Genomic DNA, 19,638 nt, shown 5'->3' with positions numbered 1-19,638 from the left:
GATCCACAGTGTGAAAGTCAGAAATATTGACCGACAAGGAGGAAATAGCAAGGAAAACCGAGAGGGGCAATAGTGGAAAGCCAGTTCCCCCACCCTGTCCTGCATGATGCGACTCTGGGGCAGTGGGGCAGTTTGAGGGGTAGCGGAGGACACAGAAAGAAGAGAGAACAGCTGGTGTTCCACAATTAACAAACCCCTGCTTTCATCGAGCGCTGAGCATAATTTCTTCCATGACAAGTATTAAACTTGTTTCATAATTTGATCTGTTAGCTAATTTACATATTAATGATCAGAAATCATAAGACCATTGAGACTGAATTCAACATTATTCAGCCTGGAAAAACATGCTTTACAATACATTTGCCCAGTAATGTGATTTGTAAAGCTTTCTTTTTCAGAGCAAAATGGTCCTATCAGACATGGAAAAGTTCCACTAATTCCCAGATTTCAGATGTTTTGGTTGGTAAAAGTCCAATATATTTAGGTCAGAAAAATGTTAAAAAGTTGTTTTTGTTTTTAATTCAGCATTATTTCAATTAATCTTGGCCATTTCTCTGATCTGCCATCTGATTTAATTTCTGTCCTCTGAAAATCTAAAATGTTAAATACTTTTTGGTTGTCTGCATTTTCCTTTAATCAAGATTCCTTTTCTACATCCTATTATGTGTGTTTCATGTGATGCTTAGCTCTTCTTTTCTGCTTGGATTCTTTAGATCCCTGGTACAATCCTATAGGCCATGTTTCAAATGATTTTGAAGCTAGTAAGACACCCATGAGCAGAACTTTAAACATTACAGACATTAGAATTTCACGTTTAGTTTAGTGTTAGGAAATCCTGCTTCCCCCACCCCACCTGCAATCTTTAAATAGTTTGTCTCTCTATTAGATAAAGCATGGGGGTTAAATTTGGTACCCCACCTTTGATCCTGTACTGTACAAAATGAGGACAATTGAGTCTACAGTTTGTAGAGAGCATATTATATGAGGGATTGTATCTGACCCAGCCTTCTACAGGAAACGCCTCAATGAAAAAAAGATTACAGCGGCTGTCCCGAAGTGCTGTTTTTTTGTCTCTTTTGAACAGTTTTTTAGCTTTGATATTGTATTCCAGAAGCACACAATGAAAGAGGACCTTTACCTTCCCTCCCTGAGGATTATAAAAGGTTGTCCCCTGTTTCAGTCCCACAAGCCATTGCAGGGCAAGATGTGTGTTCTTGGTAAATCCATTATGTTTATATACGCAAATAAGCAAAAAAAACAGTACTCCTCATCCCCAGTAAAAATTACATCCCTGAAAGCATCCCCCTATGAGTTTTCTAGCTGACATCTTTCATCTGATTAACCGAGGAGTGACATGTTAAAGAACACTAGATTAAATTAGTGATTGGAGACATAGCTTTGACCTTAAGATGGTCGTGGAGTCTTTTTGTTGGTAAATTACAGATTTAGCCCTATATCTTGGTAATGAGACAATGGCTTCATTAATTTTGGAGAGCTGACAGGCTTCTCCCAGGCCTTTTCAGTTGGGATTGCTGGTATGACCACAGTGTAGTTCAATTGAAGAAGCTCTAGCCAGCCTTCCTTGACTGCAAAGTGAATTATTTCACTCCCGGCAAGCAATACAATTCGAACCCTATATATAAGCCTCGAAAAGCAATGATTGGCAGTTGCGTTGTTGCGTTTCGTCAGCTACCTTCACTCAGCATATGTTTTGTAACCAATCAGAGTTGACAGGCGAGGCCATTGTTTGAAAATGAGTACTAAAAAAAGAGAGTGATTGTTTGCGGAGGAAGGCTGGTGCAGATGAATGAAAACAACACACAATGTGAGGTAGTAAAGCAAATTAATTAGAAGTAAACAGTGAGAAAGCTGCTGCAGCAAATGAAAATGTACAATACCTGGCAAAACAAAGACACATAGCCATAATTTGTATGAGATGGCACTAAAAGGTTTATTTTCTTCTCAGATACAATGATCCATCACCAAATTCATTTAGTGTGCCTTCCAGATACAGGGAATAGCTGGTCTGAACACTACAAAATACAATAAATGTTTTGGTCATACGAGCCAAAAGAGCACTAGAAGATGAAAAAACTACTCAAAATGTATAATATATTTTTCAGTAACTCATGGAAAGTTATGCGAGTGGAATGAAGTGACCAACGGAGTCAGGATAGCTGCTGCTCACGCCAAAGTAATTGGAAGTGTTTCTCCTAGCCAGGAAACTCGCACTTAACTGTAGAAGGCGATTGTGTTTTCATGGCTCGCAGCTTGTGTGTCCTGTTTTATGCGGCTGATAGGATGATCAAGTGAAGTCGGTCGGTGCAGAGAGAACATGGATCGATAAGCTCTCTCCGTGTTTGAAATGAGCTTAATCAATTTCAGCTCAGGAGGTGTTCTCCGGCCCTGAGATGAGTTCACTGTCTTCACAAGGTTCGGGAGCTGCCGGTTAGGACGCAACCTAATGGCTTTCAAAAGGAATATTCACAGTTGTAGTACTCGAAAGTTCTGGAGTATCCTTGATAATCATAAGAGCATAGTACAAGAACAGTTTAAGAACAAACATATTTTGTTTTATACTGGAAGATCTGCCAAGAGAAGTTAGGATGTTTAATAGAGAAATTCTCTTGGGAAAGAAAATCTGCAGCTCACTTTATGTTCGAACATGTTGTCTACTGAAAATATAATTACTATTAGGAATGACCATAAAAGGCCAACACTCGGTTGACAAGATAGTAAGGACTCCAGTTGCCACATGGAAGACCGATCTGGTACTTTTGTAGTTTTTCCTGCTATCCAGGGAATTATGACACAACACTTTCCAAAACTGACATCTGCCATTATTTGGTAATCTTTTAATTTTCAGTTTTTAAAAGTTGCTTATGTGCTAGAATTGATCTGGAAGAGTGGTTTATATCTTATTTAAACACTGTCAATGCATAAAGAGACATAAAACCATTCCCTTTGGTAATCATGCACGTTTCCCTTTAAGAGTAATTCTGAATTGAGAATTGAATAAAGTGGCAAAATGGAGGCCCACTTTTGGATGTTTTAATTAGCCATTGCTACATCGCATTTGTGTCCTTTTTTTCTGCAGCATTCCCAGGATTTTGTTTCTGCCCGTCTCTTTTAGTTTAGATCAAGTCATGTTCCTGTGCATGGTTTAGCCGCCCAGCAGCTCGTATGTTCAGTACCCTTCCAGATGTCACTTTGAAATTCAATCAAGAGGAAATCTTTTGGTTGACTGTTTTTCAGTTCTTGCAGAACAGACATGTATTATTAAGAATAAGATCAGAAGATGGGAATAGATCCACTAGTAACAATTTGATTGATAAAATCCTTCTTGCCTCAATAAAGCATCCTGCAGTTCTTGTCTTTGGTAAAGTAGCCTAATCGGTGACTACATTTTACTGTAATTGTTTTCATCTTCACTCTATATGACCTAGGGAGATAAAGTGGGCGTTCTATCAAATTGAATGTTACTGAACTGTGAGACTGTGTTTGACAGTGTTTATCTTGTATGGTTACATCAATTTGCATCTTGTACCTGCTCTGTATTGACCAGTGTGCCTGCTGGGTAGAATTAGTTTTGGCCATGCTGCGAGAAGGCTACACTACTTAACGATTTCTATGGAGCCCATAATAAACCAATGTAGCATTTAAAGAGTGAGTAACTGTGTTGTGAAACCATGGCACTGTACATCACCACATATGTAAAACCTCTGTTCATCCATGGTTTGAATTAAACTGTTTCTCTCTGAGCCTGGAGGGATGACACGGGCATCAGGAATACACCCCTGACACATTGAACTACTGCTCCATGCACGTTGGCACCTTGAAGGACAAGTATGTGATGCAGTTTTATATCCTTTATTAAAAAAGCTGTCAGGATGTTGTGAACAATGATCAAAATGACACTGAAAAGCTGTAGCGGTCCATTGGGTCATACCGCCATTTTTCTCACTCTCCAAGGTAAACCCAGATTGTTGTGTCCAATAAGAAGCTTCACATGTAATTTAATATTTAACCAGTTCCAAAGCATTTGTCTTTTCCTGGGCACTAAACCCTCAGTCAGAAACAATACCTTAAATTAGCAGATGCGTGGGATGTGTAAACTCACATTGATTTTTTCATCTTTGGCAAGCAAGTTTGTTGGATGCTTTTGTAATTCACTTAATGTACACAATTACGTGAATAAACAGACTAGTGAATGCAGGTTTTTTTGGTCCTTCTCAACTGTGCCCTTTCTCATAACTCCGCTAGACTTGGGGCCATTTTTTAAATTCCCAATGTATCATATGTTTTATTAATCCTCATCTTAGATCCGGGGGGTGTCGTATACCTTTTAATCAGAAATTAAATGTGCCAGAATTCCCACTGTGTAGGGATGTGCTCTGCTTTGTGTTGTGGATTTGCTGTTATACACTTCAGCTAGGGTATTTGTTATTCAAACAATCTGACACACCCAGGTAAAGTATTGTGCTTGTTATTCAGCAGCTGTCTATAGGATTGTATTTTTTGCAGCAGTGTGGACTGTAATGGGCCATGCACAACAGCTAGTGCTGCCTTTATATGTCATGCTAAAATAACCCAGAATTATTTATTCATTTATTTATTAAAGACACAGAATTATGTATTCATTATATCTTAACCAAGATAAGGTTTTATGTATGCATTCCAGTCTCCAAGCCAAAGTCCTGGTTACGACAGCATGAGGCAATTTGCTAGTACTCCATATAGTGCTATCTTTAGATTGTCTATAGGCCAATTTTTCCTCCAGTCTGCTTCTCAATGGCTTCACAGCTTCTGTTAACAAGCGATAACAAATGTATTCTTAAATACAAGGTACAATGATGTTCTACTGGGGTAAACTGCAGAGGAAATCTATAAATCCTATTAAACGTTGTATCAAATTGTTTTTGTTGATTTTATAAATCACATCATTGTAGTGTAGATTAGGAAATCTGAGATGATGAACTCATTTAGATTTCAACAATGGCACTGCCCATACACTACTCCAAGCTTCCTACATTTTTTACTACAGACACCTTAATATAGTTTTCAGATTTAGAGAATTGTATTGATATAAACACCATTAAGCCTATATTATTAAAAAGTGCAACTCTCCAAAGTTGCAGCATTAATATTCACAACTGAAAAATTGGGGTTACAATGTCTTTTTTTTCCCCACCACTTAAAATTTGACAATTAGTATGAAACCATATTTGAAGTTCAAAACAATCGCTGAATAGTATCTTAATTAAATCATGTATATTTTCAGAACTGTCATCTTAGTGTTGGAAAAAAATGGCTGACAGATTGTAAGACCTAAAACAATAATTCTTTTTTTTTATTATTTGTGCAGAGACAATGAGAAAGAACATTAACATTCTTTCTGTCTTTTTCTTTTTTCAGTCAAATTCTTGTACCCTCCAACCTAAAACCATTTGCTTCCATTGTCAGACAGTGAGTCACTGCCTGGACATCCCACGGAAGTAGACTGACCATCCCTGCTGTCCAGCTGTAGGCCGCTATTTACCTTTGGCAGTTCTACAAACTCACCGCTTCTGATTGACTGGCTCTTGTCTGCCTCATTGTAGTGTTGCTACCCATACATTTGTTGGAGCGCTAAGATCTCTTCATCCTTTCATCCTTGCAAGATTTTTCTTATTCTTTCATTGTTGTTAGAATGTATTCTCTTTATGATTAAATGGTAGGCATTGTCTGTGCAGACAGCAGCACAATTTCTTTTCTCGTTCTTTCAGGGATGTCTGTGTGGCTCTGGGCTCCGGATCTGAGCCCATTGAATTGATAGATGAGAGACAAGCCTGTGGTAGTATGAGGAAATGTAGTTGGTGCGATGGGGTGGGGGGGATTTCCATAAAGCTGCTTGGGAGGTTAATACTAAGCCCCATGGACAGTGTGTTTGTGTGTGTGTTGTGGTGATTGCGGGTGGTGGTGGGGGGGGTCCGTGGCTGTCTTCTTTTCAGAGCTGAAACCAATCTGCCAATCTGCACTTGCACATCAACAGGAGGTTGGTGTTTCTATTGCGTGGGAGTTGGATTATGTGTAGAAACAATTGCATGTAATCTCTCTGCATTTTTAACCCTGTAGAAACTTCTCAGATATTTATATGATCCTGTGCTGGTTTAGTATTGATGATTTTTTTTAATTTTAATGAATGTTATTATTATTAGTAACAATACTACTGCTAATAATACAGAAATTAATATGTAAATGTGAAATACATAAATTATAACAATCTTTAGGCATTTAGCAGATGCTTTAATACAGAACAATTTAAGGAGGCAGAGCCATTTACAGTAGGAGCTCAGTTGTTGGTCTTCATTCTTACCTAATGCACCAATATGGGGAATTCAAATGAATAGGCTTACATTTGTAATTCAGCCTAGGACAAATTGTAAATTTATAAGAGAACATTTCTTTGTTCTTGGGTGTTTTTCCCCTCATTTATGTATTTTTTAAAACTCTTACATTCCTGAGAACTTCCATTTTGTTCCAGTTGCATTTTAGCTGTGTTGAATTGGCTCTTCTTTTGGTTCTGCATTGCTTGGGCAATTTGGAAGGGTTGTTACACTCATAATTGTCCGACATCAAGGGAGCCCTGTTATTCCTTTTAAGGACAAGTATCTGAACAATTTGAACTACTAGACCCATCTAATTTTAAGAACATGGTCAGGTTCCTACATCTAGCCCATCCTCCCCAGTGACCAGATGTTGAACAAGACCATACTTCTGTCATCTCCTGCTGGAGAACACACTTCAACAAAGATTTCCCTTACAAATGGCCCTGAATGATTTAGGGTTGGTACTGAGTATCACGTGTACTTTCAGAGTGCTTTAAAATGACTCTGTCTCACTTACATTTTAATTTGATATTGTTCTGACTGTTGATGGCTCTAGATTGTGTTAAAGCATAAATTCAAGGTCTGGGCCTTTTATTTACTTTTATATAAGAAAACAACAACAATATTGGACATACCTCAACCACTCAACCCTGGCAAGGTAGTTCACTGTTATGATCTAGAGGTGAACTTTGAGTCTTCACAGAGCGCTGCTTTTGTGTTGCATAAGAAAATGTGTGACTCCACAGTGTAAGCCAGACTTTGGTTTTCCAGACTATTTTGAAAGTGTAGACTTTGCTCCACTAATTCCGTGAAGCAAAATTCAGGGAGAAATTCTTAAAATAAAATTCGTAGAAGGCACAGATGTGTCTTGTTGTGGCGATGCTCAGAACTGGGCTGCAGAAGTGATCTGAATTTGGAAAGCTGTGATAGTCGAGTGAGTGATGGTTTAATATTAAACAGACTCTCTGAACTTACAGGATCGTATTGTTCTAGAGCAATATTTGTTACTTGTTTCTGGAGAGTGTCAAGGTGTAATCTGGCAAGAGTCAAAATTATCAGTTCTATTTTTCTCTTTTCCATTGTAAAGAAAACCCTTTTGCAAGAACTTTAATGTCTTCAGATAATGCCAACTTTCAGCAGATTGTCTTGTCATCAATATTTGCAAATTATTGTATTTAGCTCAAAGTTTTCAAGGCTGATCTGTTTTTAAGTTGGAGACTTTTGGATAAAACCACATTATGCCAAGAGCCATATTTTACATAATAAAAGTAAATAATTTAAAACTTTTTTTTTTTGCAGAAGTTCCCTATAAATGTGTCAGTTTTTCAAGACCCTGTCGAGAAATATAGCTTTTTTTTTAACTTCTTCTTTTTTTGTTGTGGGTATAATTTAAATATTCATATATTAAAAATAAATCTTAGTTCTTCTAGTTGTTTTCGGTATGTAATCTGTCAGATCATGTGCTGTGAAGAATTACATTTTATTCTTTTTTTTTTAAGCACTGTTCTGTTTAACTTCTGCAGAATGTAACACTTTTTATAATATATTATGATGCTATTTTTAATGGTAGTCACCATGCATGAAGGTATATTATTCATTCACACACACACAAAGTCAAAGAAAAACATCTGCTGTCTAGTTTTTTAAAATAGTTTAATTCCTTAAGACTGCTTCTGTTTTTTCTTCAGTGATAAGAAACAAAAGTTTACAATGTTGCCTCTAGGAACCTAATTTCTAATGAATCCTGGAGTATATATGACAGATAAATGGCATAACAATGTGCCCAAAAGCAAAATTGGTCTCTTAAAGATTTATGCAATTTGCTTCAACAACCGTTCCTAATTTTCAACTCAGTCCTGAATCTTCTGTAATACTGAGGGAACTTGAGGCACTTCGTGATGCGGGCGATTCTCTGTGCCTTTAATGCCATGCGATTTCTCAAATGCAAAAAGGTTTTTGCTGAGGGTTGACTAATCTCTGTGCCGAAAGATGAAACGCCTCCCAAAAATGAAACGCACCTAATAAAAGATTCATAAAAACTAAAATGGGAAACTCTTCTTTGAACGGGCACAGAAAGGAGACGGTAATTGATAGAAGTCAACAAGGGAAAAGAGGTCAGTCAAGTTTCCCACACTGAAAAAAAAAGAATAAATAAAGAAATGTATTAAAAAAAATAAGCACAAATGTACTTTAAAGCTGGGGGAGTGCGGGTGGTAAGGAAATGTGATGTTTCTAAAGGTCCTACTTGGCCTTCATTTACTCTCATTAGTTTTTGCAGAAGCCGTGTATATGTGGAGAAGGTTACAGTTAAGGGTATTATTGCAAGTGATCCCTTCCCTTTGGTCCAGTTTGTTCTGTTATATTACAATATATGGTTGCAGCAAGTTATTGAACTAACCAGGTGGGAATGAATAATAGGTTTCCCTTGCCTTTTTTTCGCTGCCTCCTTTCTGTACTTTCTTTCTGTATTTTCTCTGCCTTGGTACCAGAGAAGCAGGAGGCCTTTTTTAAGTGACATGAAGAGGCCAAATTGTTCAGTATCTTGAAGAACTGAACAAATCGAACTTTTTTAAGCTCAACTATTCTTGGTTTAGCATGTAACTTTTTTTTCAGTTCCTCAAAAAGAAAGTATGCTTTGGCTTGCAACCAAAGAAAAGAAAAGAAAACTGTGCAGGGCACTGCAGAGTGTCCCTTTTCAGCTTTGCACAGGTTTGGCAATCAAATGTTTGACGGATGTTAAATTTAAAGCGAGTGAATCTGACTGGATAAAAAGTCCATGAGAAACCCCCGTGTCTTTCTCCTCCAGGGTCTTTTTTCTGTCTCTCTCTCACTCTGATCTCAGTGGAGTCTGAAAGATGGGGCTTGTCATAGAACAAAGGCGCAGTGCACTATGCAGACCCACTGTGTTGTTTGGTTGGGAATTCAGCCATGAGATAGTCATCCAAATAAATCTCCTCTGGGGGTTCCCTTGGTCTTCATTACAGTACCGCTTTAGTCAGAGGCAGAGGTTAAATTTCAGTCCAGCTGTCCGGTTTGGGAGACTAGCTTGCCAGTCACGTCTTTCTGCTAGAAGATCAGTGAGTTCACCTCATTGAAACACGCAAACAAACAAACAAGCAAACAAAAGCAAACCAAAAAGCACTCCCACTCTTCTCTCGTCCAATACGCAGAGATGGCTTCATTGACCTACTCCTTCCATGACTGGACAGAGGTTTTGCTTTGCTCAGTCTGTACGGCTCAGCAGCGATGGGTCTTGGAATAACTCTTGAATAGGACCCAATAAACTGGTTAGGTATTAATTAAAGACCTAAGGTAAACTTGCACGTATGATGCTTGGAATGTATGAAGAAAAAAAAAAAAACTGGAATTCCAGTAACTTTATATTGTGTCATTTGTTTGGCTGGGCTACTGTACTATGAGGAATTTTGACCTCTACACGTTGTTACTATTAAAGCGGCAGAGGGGAATTTTCTGCAGTTGTGTTGGGTTGCGATACATGCTTCTAGGGCTTGAGAACATTCTGCAAAGTCTGGAGCAAGACTGCCTTTATTTTTTCCTTGCTGTACTGTGCGGAGTTCATGTAGATTATTAAACCAAATGCTATTCTAGGCAAGGGAAGGTAAATGACCTGCCTGAACTCTCCAGCCAAGGGAGCCACAACCCTTGGCTTTCAGAATTTGCGATAAATTGTTTAAGCTTCAGTAGGCTGTCTGGCATCTAGACTGACATAACCATGTCCATAGTTCATACACACAATACGTGATTATTGTTTTCTTTCCTGGTAAGTGGTTGAGTTTACCGAGTTAGCATATCAATCTGCAGAGAGAATGCCATATAAAGTAGTAAACAAACTGCAGTCTAGTATTTTAATTGTCCTGTTTTGGTGGGAAACCCAAGAGAAATACTTTGTCTGGGAGGTTAGGAGCCATTTGAGTGGAATTTGAGAAAATAAAGGATTTTTATTAATGAGCTTCCTAACCACATCCTGTCTGTCTGGGAAAAAAAAAAGCAGTACAGAGCCGTGCATGTTTTTCACGTGTCTCGATTGTAGACTATTGATGTTCCCTCTTTGGAACAGCCACTCTCTGACTCAGAGCAGCTGGTCTTGAATCAAGTCATTAACACCTGTTCCTGGCCGGTCCTAAAGGATTGCTTTTTCCAAAGTGGTGATGTCATTATCAGTTTGCTCTCTGTGCCTTTAGAGATCATTATGTCCTGGATTTAATACGTTTGTTTTGAATCATTTTGCTCTCTTATATTGCACCACAAATACTACAATGCAGACGTCATATTGGTGCAGATTGAAGGAGGTTATGTACTCTTCATAAGCGAGTTCTCCCTCTGTGCATGTCTTCGTTGGCTTCAGTTATGACATCATGGCATCATGTTGGCATCTTTATTTGCAAATTTCAAACAGGGTCGCTGATAATCACTGTAAAGAATCTGTTGATAAACCAGTACTGTGCATTCAGATCTCATGTCACTTCAAAGAGGCTGTCTTTTGGTTTGTATTGAAGTGAGTGAATATTTGACACAAGTGGGTTGCCAAGCTTTTGAAATGAAGTGACTGATGCCTCTAGTGGAGGGAGGTGGGTGTTGCCAGAGACGGTGCAGTTTTGAATCGGTCTGAATAAATGCATTGATACATGCAGTGTGTTTCAGCAGTAGCTAGAAGGCAAAGGGTCCTTTAAAAACATTTCCAGTGTGCTGCTTTTAGAGTACTGACGTATTAGGTCACATGGCCAAACAGCCTCCTCTTGCCGCCCGCCTTTATGTGTTCTGTAGGAGAACGCTTTGTCAGTGTGTGCTTTAAACCTTGCAAGACTATCACACAGCACTGCAGTCCTGATCTAATTCTCTCTGGCGTTTGGGAAGGACAGGACACCAGTTGTTAATGGCATAGGGATTTGAATACTTTGATGTGCCCCTATGCTGACATGCCTCAAATGTTTGGTGTGAGCATTTATGGGATATCATGTGGAAAGATCTAGTTTCAAATGATGGTGTCTATGGAGTCACCACAAGACAGGTAAGTTTGTTACTAAGGAATTCCTAGTTTTCTACAACAAGGGGAAAATACAATCAAGCAACTGAAAAAAAGTGACTTGAAACACTAGTCACACTGATATCTGTGGCATGAAAATCATAGGCCTTAGTTTTGAAGTCCAGCCTCAAAGTAAAGTCTCAGGGAAGCAGAGTCCAAGGTGAAACTATCGGCGTCTGGAGCATCCAGTTCAAACTCTGTGCAAATCAAATTCATCTTGAGAAGTGAAACCCCTATTATTTTGGTAAAACCAGAAATAGTTTCTAACTCAAACAAACAGAAGGGTTACCATGCCAATAGGCATCTATAAATAGTTCCACTGTTTGCTTTCAAAAGCTTGCTCCCTTGAGAAAGTTTGGTGAACAATACTGAAATGCTGGGGAAGCTGAGTGCAGTCTCGATTAGCAATAAATATGTATTCTTCTGGTTTGTTTACACTACAGGAATTCAGACACACAAAGAATAATATGAATACCAAAGGAAATATGCTCTACTGAACAGAACACTGGGCCAAGTTCCTTAAACGGTCCCGTCACTATTACCTTCTTTGCCTTCTTGAAGTGATTTTATCTCCATATCTCTGTCATATTGTATCACTCTTAGTTCATACCAACCTTGTCTATTTGACCTGCCCTGGGATTTGTTAAGACGCCCTCAGTTCAGTTTACTCAGCTTTGTGTTGTACTGAGGAACGTCAACACCTACCTGTCACCAGTCACATTTTGTTGTTGTTGCACACTTCTACTTTGCATTTTTCTGAGATTCTAGTTTCTAAAGAAAAACTTTTTTAAAGCACCTTTTGCCTTTTCAGGGAATGGTGAAAGCTCCCAGAGGATTCAGGACTTGGATAATAAGAACCAGAATTGCAGACGACCCCTTCAGATTTCCATTGAGGAGGCTGAGACGAAACACTGATTGTGCAACAGATTGGAAACCTTTCTTCAAATGAGATCCTATATATGTCCAAGACCTTGATTTTTTTAAGGTAAGCTTAGAAATATATACCAAACATATTGGTATCTAATTTATGAATACATTTTTCCAATAGCATTAAGAACATTTATTTTTCTTTTTTAATTACCAGTAAAACAACACCCCCAAAGAGTTTAGAATAGGTCTGTTTAGAATGAAAAAGTTTATTTAAATTTTTCCCCATCAGCATCTGCTGAGAATTATTTTATAGTGGCAAAATAAACAGGAGATAATTTGAGTGTAATCCTACCTTCAAAGCATTCATTTTTAAAATACATTTCAGGCTTTGTTCTGTAAATCATCAATTCTTCTACATCTGGTCTTGAGGTTTGTTTTTCCAGTATTGCATGTCCAAGATATAATATATTAACCCATTTTCTTTATTTGTAGATGAAATACAGCATTATTATATAAACTGACACATGTTGAGCATTGTTAAAAACAGCAAATGCTTGTAAAAAGCAACTGGATATTATGAACCACATTAATTTATGTTGTTTAATTTTATGTTCAGGATGTGGTCTTACTGCTAGTCTTCCTAAACATACATTTTATATATATATATATATATATATATATATATATACACCGATCAGCAATAACATTATGACCACTGACAGGTGAAGTGAATAACACTGATAATCTCGTTATCATGGCACCTGTCAGTGGGTGGGATATTTTAGGCAGCAAGTGAATATTTTTTCCTCAAAGTTGATACGTTAGAAGCAGGAAAAATGGGCAAGCGTAAGGATCTGAGCGACTTTGACAAGGGCCAAATTGTGATGGCTAGACGACTGGGTCAGAGCATCTCCAAAACTGCAGCTCTTGTGGGGTGTTCCCGGTCTGCAGTGGTCAGTACCTATCAAAAGTGGTCCAAGGAAGGAAAAGCGGTGAACTGGCGACAGGGTCATGGGCGGCCAAGCCTCATTGATGCACGTGGGGAGCGAAGGCTGGCCCGTGTGGTCCGATCCAACAGACGAGCTACTGTAGCTCAAATTGCTGAAAAAGTTAATGCTGGTTCTGATAGAAAGGTGTCAGAACACACAGTGCATCGCAGTTTGTTGCGTATGGGGCTGTGTAGCCTCAGACCAGTTGGGGTGCCCATGCTGACCCCTGTCCACTGCCGAAAACGCACACAATGGGGACGTGAGCATCAGAACTGGACCACAGAACTGGACCAAGTTCAAGGTGTTGACTTGGCCTCCAAATTCCCCAGATCTCAATCCAATCGAGCATCTGTGGGATGTGCTGGACAAACAAGTCCGATCCATGGAGGCCCCACCTCGCAACTTACAGGACTTAAAGGATCTGCTGCTAACGTCTTGGTGCCAGATACCACAGCACACCTTCAGAGGTCTAGAGGACTCCATGCCTCGACGGGTCAGGGCTGTTTTGGTGGCAAAAGGGGGACCTACACAATATTAGGCAGGTGGTCATAATGTTATGACTGATCAGTGTGTGTGTATATGTCTATATATAAAGATTAAAACTGGTTTTCCAGAAGAGTGGTTGTCATCCCTGTCATTCCTTCACTAGCTAAGAAATCTCAGCCCTTGACCCTTGTGGTGTTTGAGTGAGTTCCATCCAGTTATCTTTAGTCTAAAAAAAGTTTCCCCCCTTCTATTCTTTGCTACACATTTTTTAATGAATACAAACTTCTGCTTTGACACACCTAATCAAAACAAATTAAAATGATAATTATAGTTTTTTAATTAAGCATAATGTTCTCTTGTTATAGAGAACATTATGATTTCTTAAAGTATAGATTTCCCTCCTTTTTGCCTTAAACAAACCTGCTTGATGTGTTGCAAGCCAGACTGTCCTACTGTTGCCAACTCAGTAAAACAAAGGACTCTTCCTCCTGCCAGAAGGAGACAAATGGGCATGAATCTTGCTGGATCTGAAATAAACAAATAATGCATTAGAAGTATTAGGATATCCGAGTTTACAAAGGAAAAAGTATTTGTATACATTATCATAATTTGTAGAATGAATGCATTTAATCTACAATGTTTAGCAAGTATAATGTGAGCACAAAGCAAAGGATGTCAGTACTGTGCTCTTTCAGATAAATCAAACCACCAAAGCTATGTTTTTAAGTATCATATATCATATGCTACCACTGGCATGTCAATTCTCTGTCAAACACTGGCACGTTTGCTGTATATTCCTTGACAAAAAGTGTGTCATTGTTATTTTACTATCTGAGAAAGGGAAAGGCTAAAACGAGATAGTGTCATCTCTCCCCTCCGCTAGTCAAAGAGGCTTGTTTTTACATGAAAAACTAGACTACATCTGTTTTTCCTTATCACCTTACTTTATCTGCTGCTGACTCATTCTTTGTGGTCTGAGAAAGGCTGCCTGCGCTGTCACACTATGCTCTCCCCTGTGATCTCTCTGTGTGAGCAGTTGCTAGTGAACATTGCCCTGTGGAGGAGTCAGAAACTGAAAGCGGTGCCTGGCTCAGGCTTCGGGCCTGTGTCCTTACTGACCTCCCCCTTCCTCCTCGCAGCATAGTGGACTCTTAAAGGGGACGGAGTGTGCATTTGTCTATTTGTCGGATCTTGTTAATATCCTCCTTGGATGTTCGACATTTTGAGGCAAAGAGCAGAGAGGGATCTGGTGTTAAAGGTTGGTAAATTATGAACATAACCCGATTTCTAAGGTGCTGGAAAGTGTCTGTGCAAGTTTGCAAGCTGGGACTTTTTAGAAGGGTCAGGTTAGGGTTATTCAGATCTGAATAAGAATTACTGAATATGCTAATTTTGTTGGTGTTGTATCCTAAAGGTCTCAGTGGGCATGCTTATGTTTTTATTTTATTACTTCTGTGTTGCTTGCCAAATCTAGAGAAAGACATAGTTTGCTACAAATAAATAAGAAACTAGGCTTTGTGCATCTTAACAAGAGGAATTTGATCCTTTATGCTCCTTTGCTTCCTTTGAGAGGGAAACGTTGAACATCGAGCAAGGCCAAACTGTATGTTGAAAGCATTTTAAATACAATTTGTAATAACAATTTGAGTTAAAACAAAATGTCTGTAGTATTTACAGATTGTAATTTAAAAGTATACATTTTGGTGGTGGTGGTGTGGGTGACTACTAAACAAACACACAAACAAACAAACAAATAAATATTATATATACATGTCAAAACTCAATTGGCAACATTTACACTGAAAAAGTAACCAAGCTTTTATAATCTTTTGCTGCTTGTCGAATACCCAAGTCTGGAACTGCCAGGTAATGAATCTGTTCAGGGGAAGTGTCTCAAAACCAATTTCAGGCCTGTTACTCCTTAAAAGCCATTGTCTGTAATTAAATAGAAATTCTTTGAAAAGAAGCACTTCATCTTTGACCCTGAAGGAAAACATCCAACCTACGTATTTCAACTCCAATCTCTGTGAATACTGTTCTCTGCAGTATCTGGGCTGCCGTCAGCTCACGATGATTCAATTTACTGGACAGAGCATGCTGGATTAATTAAACTCTGCCTTAGTTTTAATTACCCAGGCACATAGGAGTAACGATAGGTAAGATAATTTCAATCTTCCCAGATGTGTTTAAAATCGTCACCTCAAAAGAGTAAATTTCTATTGCGTTCAGCGCCGTTATCCTTGTGAATTTCATTGCTGGCCTTGAAGTTAAACTTCACACAAGTCCTTTTAAATGATCGTTTTAAGTATTTGTGTCCTTCAAAGCTGTATCAAGTCCTACTGTTTTCTTAATCCAATTATGATTGGTTTATTTAATTTGAAATCTAATCCTTCATATTACATGGGAACCCTTTTAAATGTATTTTCTATCTACTTAAGAGTTCAGCATTGTCCACCTCACAGCAGGTGTTGTTCAATAAGTCAACTGCTTTTCTGCCTTTCAAGTAACAATCAAGTTTGCTGTGTCTGGCCCATTATGAGCTATTGTCTGTTGGCTAGAAAGCTATGCTAATGCATTTTTCCTTGGTTCCATTGCTAAAAACCTCAGTCCTCCTGCTCCCAAAAAATGTAATATGTAAGAATTGTAACACTCAATCCCGATCTTTGGCATGTATGTATGAAATGGATACATGGTTAACTTTTCTGAGTAGTTTACATTGAACATTGCAGAACTGAACCAAAACTAGAAAACATTTTATTGAAGTGAATTTATTCTTATTCTATTTCATGTGACTGTTAAAAACAAAGTGTCTGAATAATACTGTCCATAAAAATGAAGATGCACACATTTTACATACACCCGTATGAATTCTGTGACACAAAATGTTCCCATTCAACATCCATTATTATTACACATAAAAATCTGCTTTGAGAATATTCACTCTTCAGTAAAATGTGATTAGTATTGTAACATTTAATGGTAATAGCTTTGAAAGTTATTTCAGAGAGTAATAGACATCAAGTCCCAACAAATGAGTTCCATATAATACCATAATATAATAGTCATTTAAACCTCGTTGTGCTTTTATATATCACTTTCATATCTAAAAATGAATATATTAAATATTTATATATGTTACTTAATCTGCAACAGCACACTTTCCCCATTATGAAACCAAACCAGGGGCAAATGGATGAGATTGCCTTCCCACACTGACAGACTAAATGGTTAAAGCTGTCTCTTCTTATGTAGATACCCTATGATTTGCTTAAACTTTGGTGTCACTTTGTGACATGTGTTAGACAGAAGAGCACACGTTGAAATATTGAAATAATACTGTCATGTTTAGTTTCATGTATGCAAATGCAAATGTCATCCCATTGTCATATATATCCATCACATTAGCATATCCATAAGAAATTCTACAACTGGAGAACCTTGACACCAAACGAATGGGGTCAATATCTGAAATTCAAATGTTTGTTGCATCACAATAGAGCTTTGCAGAAAGACACTTGGACAAGTGTGGTTTATGGAAAAGAGAAAGTCTTGAAGTCCCCTCTGTCCGACCCTTTAATGGAGGCCAGCTGATATTATGGGAACACTAATAGGAAGGGTGATTGGGATCTTTCACTTCGAAGGGTGTCATTTGATCTCCTTCTGCAGGGGCTTGTGGCAGACAGGCCCAGAATATACCTTGGACTGTAGAACCCTCGGGGGGGGGGGGGGGGGTCAGTGTCCACACAATTCTTACTTTAAAAAACACACTTTCTTGCTGCAGCTGAAGAAATCACTGACGCATCATTGCAGCAGACACAGAAAGGGGTTTTGTATACGTAGAGGATTTTGGCTACGATAAGAAGCTGTTGTTTATTCTAAATAATAGATGTTAACAGAATCAAGGCCTCAGAGTTATTTTTATAGCATTATCTGTAAGTACTTTAATATAGAAAAGCACAGTCACATGACTTTTCTCAGTGCCTTTCCCAGGATTTCCAATATTGTCCGATAGTTTCTTATAGTACAAACCACTTTATACGTTCAGGTTCAGATGTTTTTCTATGATCTCTTCATTATATATATATATAATATATATATTGTTTTATCCCTGGCCACACAAACAGCTGTTTTATAATTGCTGCATGCACACAGGAGTAATACATAATGTGAATGAATTTCTTATTTTTTTAAGTAATGTTTTCAGCATTACACATCCCTGGAAAGTTATGAATTTGGCAGTGAGGATGTTTAGTAATCTTGCTGGTTTGATGTGTTTTGATACCTTTCATCAGTAAAGTAGTGTGTAGGCTGTGTACAAAATACACCTTTACACAAATTTACACCTTATCTTCTGGAATGAAAAACCATGATTTACAGTTCTGAGAAACCGAACACAACATAAGGTACGCCATTAACACAAGCGCTGAACTCGTGCCAGTACTTCTCTGCGGTAGCTGGATAAATCTGATGGTTGTCTCTGGTTGTATTTTCTGGATTTTCCCGCCTAGAGCCTGCTACTGTAGTTTGTCAAGCTTTTATAGTAAACTTATTAGCTATTCAACTTTTCACTTGTTGCTTTTCATACTTTTTCCTTCTCTGTTATTCAATTTCTAAAGACCTTTTGAACCATCCTTCTCCACGAGACCCCGTTAACAGCCTTTTATGTTTTTTTGCTTTCAAAGAATAATAACAACAGATACTGTGATTCTTAATATGAAGTAGGGTTTTGCAATAAATAACCAGTCTGAAGCTAGTGTATGAGATATTTCAGGTACAAATGAATGATGCAAATTTGCATGGTTTAGGAGGGGGGAACTCTGAGAAGGGACTGCTTCCCCAACTACTGTCATGCCATGACAAAATAAACAGGTGTTCCACTTGCTAACAGACAAGACTATAAATTGGTAACACATGATTGGTGCCAGTGTACTTGATGCAACAGTGTAAGTCTGAGGGCTGATGCAGTGGTTGAGCACAACTTTCTTTCATTTAGTTCAGACATCCTGACTGTGGGGTAGCCTATCATACTGTGCTTGTTGGTTCTAATCCACTGTGCTCAAGTGAACCGAAACACACTATTGATAAAATGTCAGGCAGTAGGAAGCAGAAAGTATAGTCTAATTCCCCCATTTAAGATCAACTTCTACGATGTGTAACTTGAAATCTCCCAATGCCACCATTCACACGTACAGCTAGATATTACAGAATTTCACACCATGTTTTTTTTTTAAAGACATTGCTAGTATATTTTTTACTGGTATAGCAAAAAAGAATTCATTATATCTTACAAATTAGGCAATAGTTCCCAAACTGCTTGGTGTAGATTGAATAATGCATCTCTGACAGAGGAAGGTTTATATAATCTGATAGATATTCTACACAAATACATAGACCTATTCATATGTCCTAAACCATTCAGTTGCAACCATAAATCATTGTAAAACAGCACAGGACTGCTGTGAGGGAACCATCCCATGACTGTCCTCTCTTTCGGCACTTGGATCCGACTCGAACAGAAGCATTTGATGGCTTCCCTCTCTACGGCTGTTAAATTCACCTCCCTCTAAAGCTAGGCCGTAATTAGAACCCAAATCACTTGAGACGGAGAGAAAACTACATAATTAACAAAATGGAACGTATAGCTTCTGTAGTGTATCAGACCACAACTGTTAAAAGTAATTAAAATAATTATTGAGGGGGGGAAAAAGACCGCATGTTTTAAGCTCTAAGTGGAGATCTGTTGTTGCCTAGGCAGCTTCCAGACAGTAACATATTGCAGTGGCAGTGCCAGGCGGGTTACACAGGCAGAGCAAATAGAGGAGAATGCAAGTGTTTGCAGTATTTGACAAGATGCAAGCTAAGGGCACCGATCGATGTTGTG

General features: G+C 38.3%; 1 protein-coding gene across 4 annotated transcripts in view; it reads left to right on the top strand.

Moving 5' to 3' along the window:
* atxn1a (ataxin 1a) overlaps positions 1-19,638 on the top strand; it is a 114,063-nt gene that overhangs the window by 10,749 nt on the left and 83,676 nt on the right. For all 4 annotated transcript variants that reach the window (XR_010820206.1, XR_010820207.1, XR_010820205.1 and 1 more), the window contains exon 2: positions 12,224-12,397. The gene's annotated coding sequence lies outside the window, so the exon portion shown is untranslated. The remainder of the gene's footprint in view (positions 1-12,223; positions 12,398-19,638) is intronic.

This window comes from Amia ocellicauda, chromosome 10, assembly GCF_036373705.1.
Source record: "Amia ocellicauda isolate fAmiCal2 chromosome 10, fAmiCal2.hap1, whole genome shotgun sequence".
NCBI classification, from domain to species: Eukaryota; Metazoa; Chordata; class Actinopteri; order Amiiformes; family Amiidae; genus Amia; species Amia ocellicauda.
The sequence above is the reverse complement of the archived record's forward strand: the minus strand, read 5'-3'. Positions and strand labels throughout refer to the sequence as shown.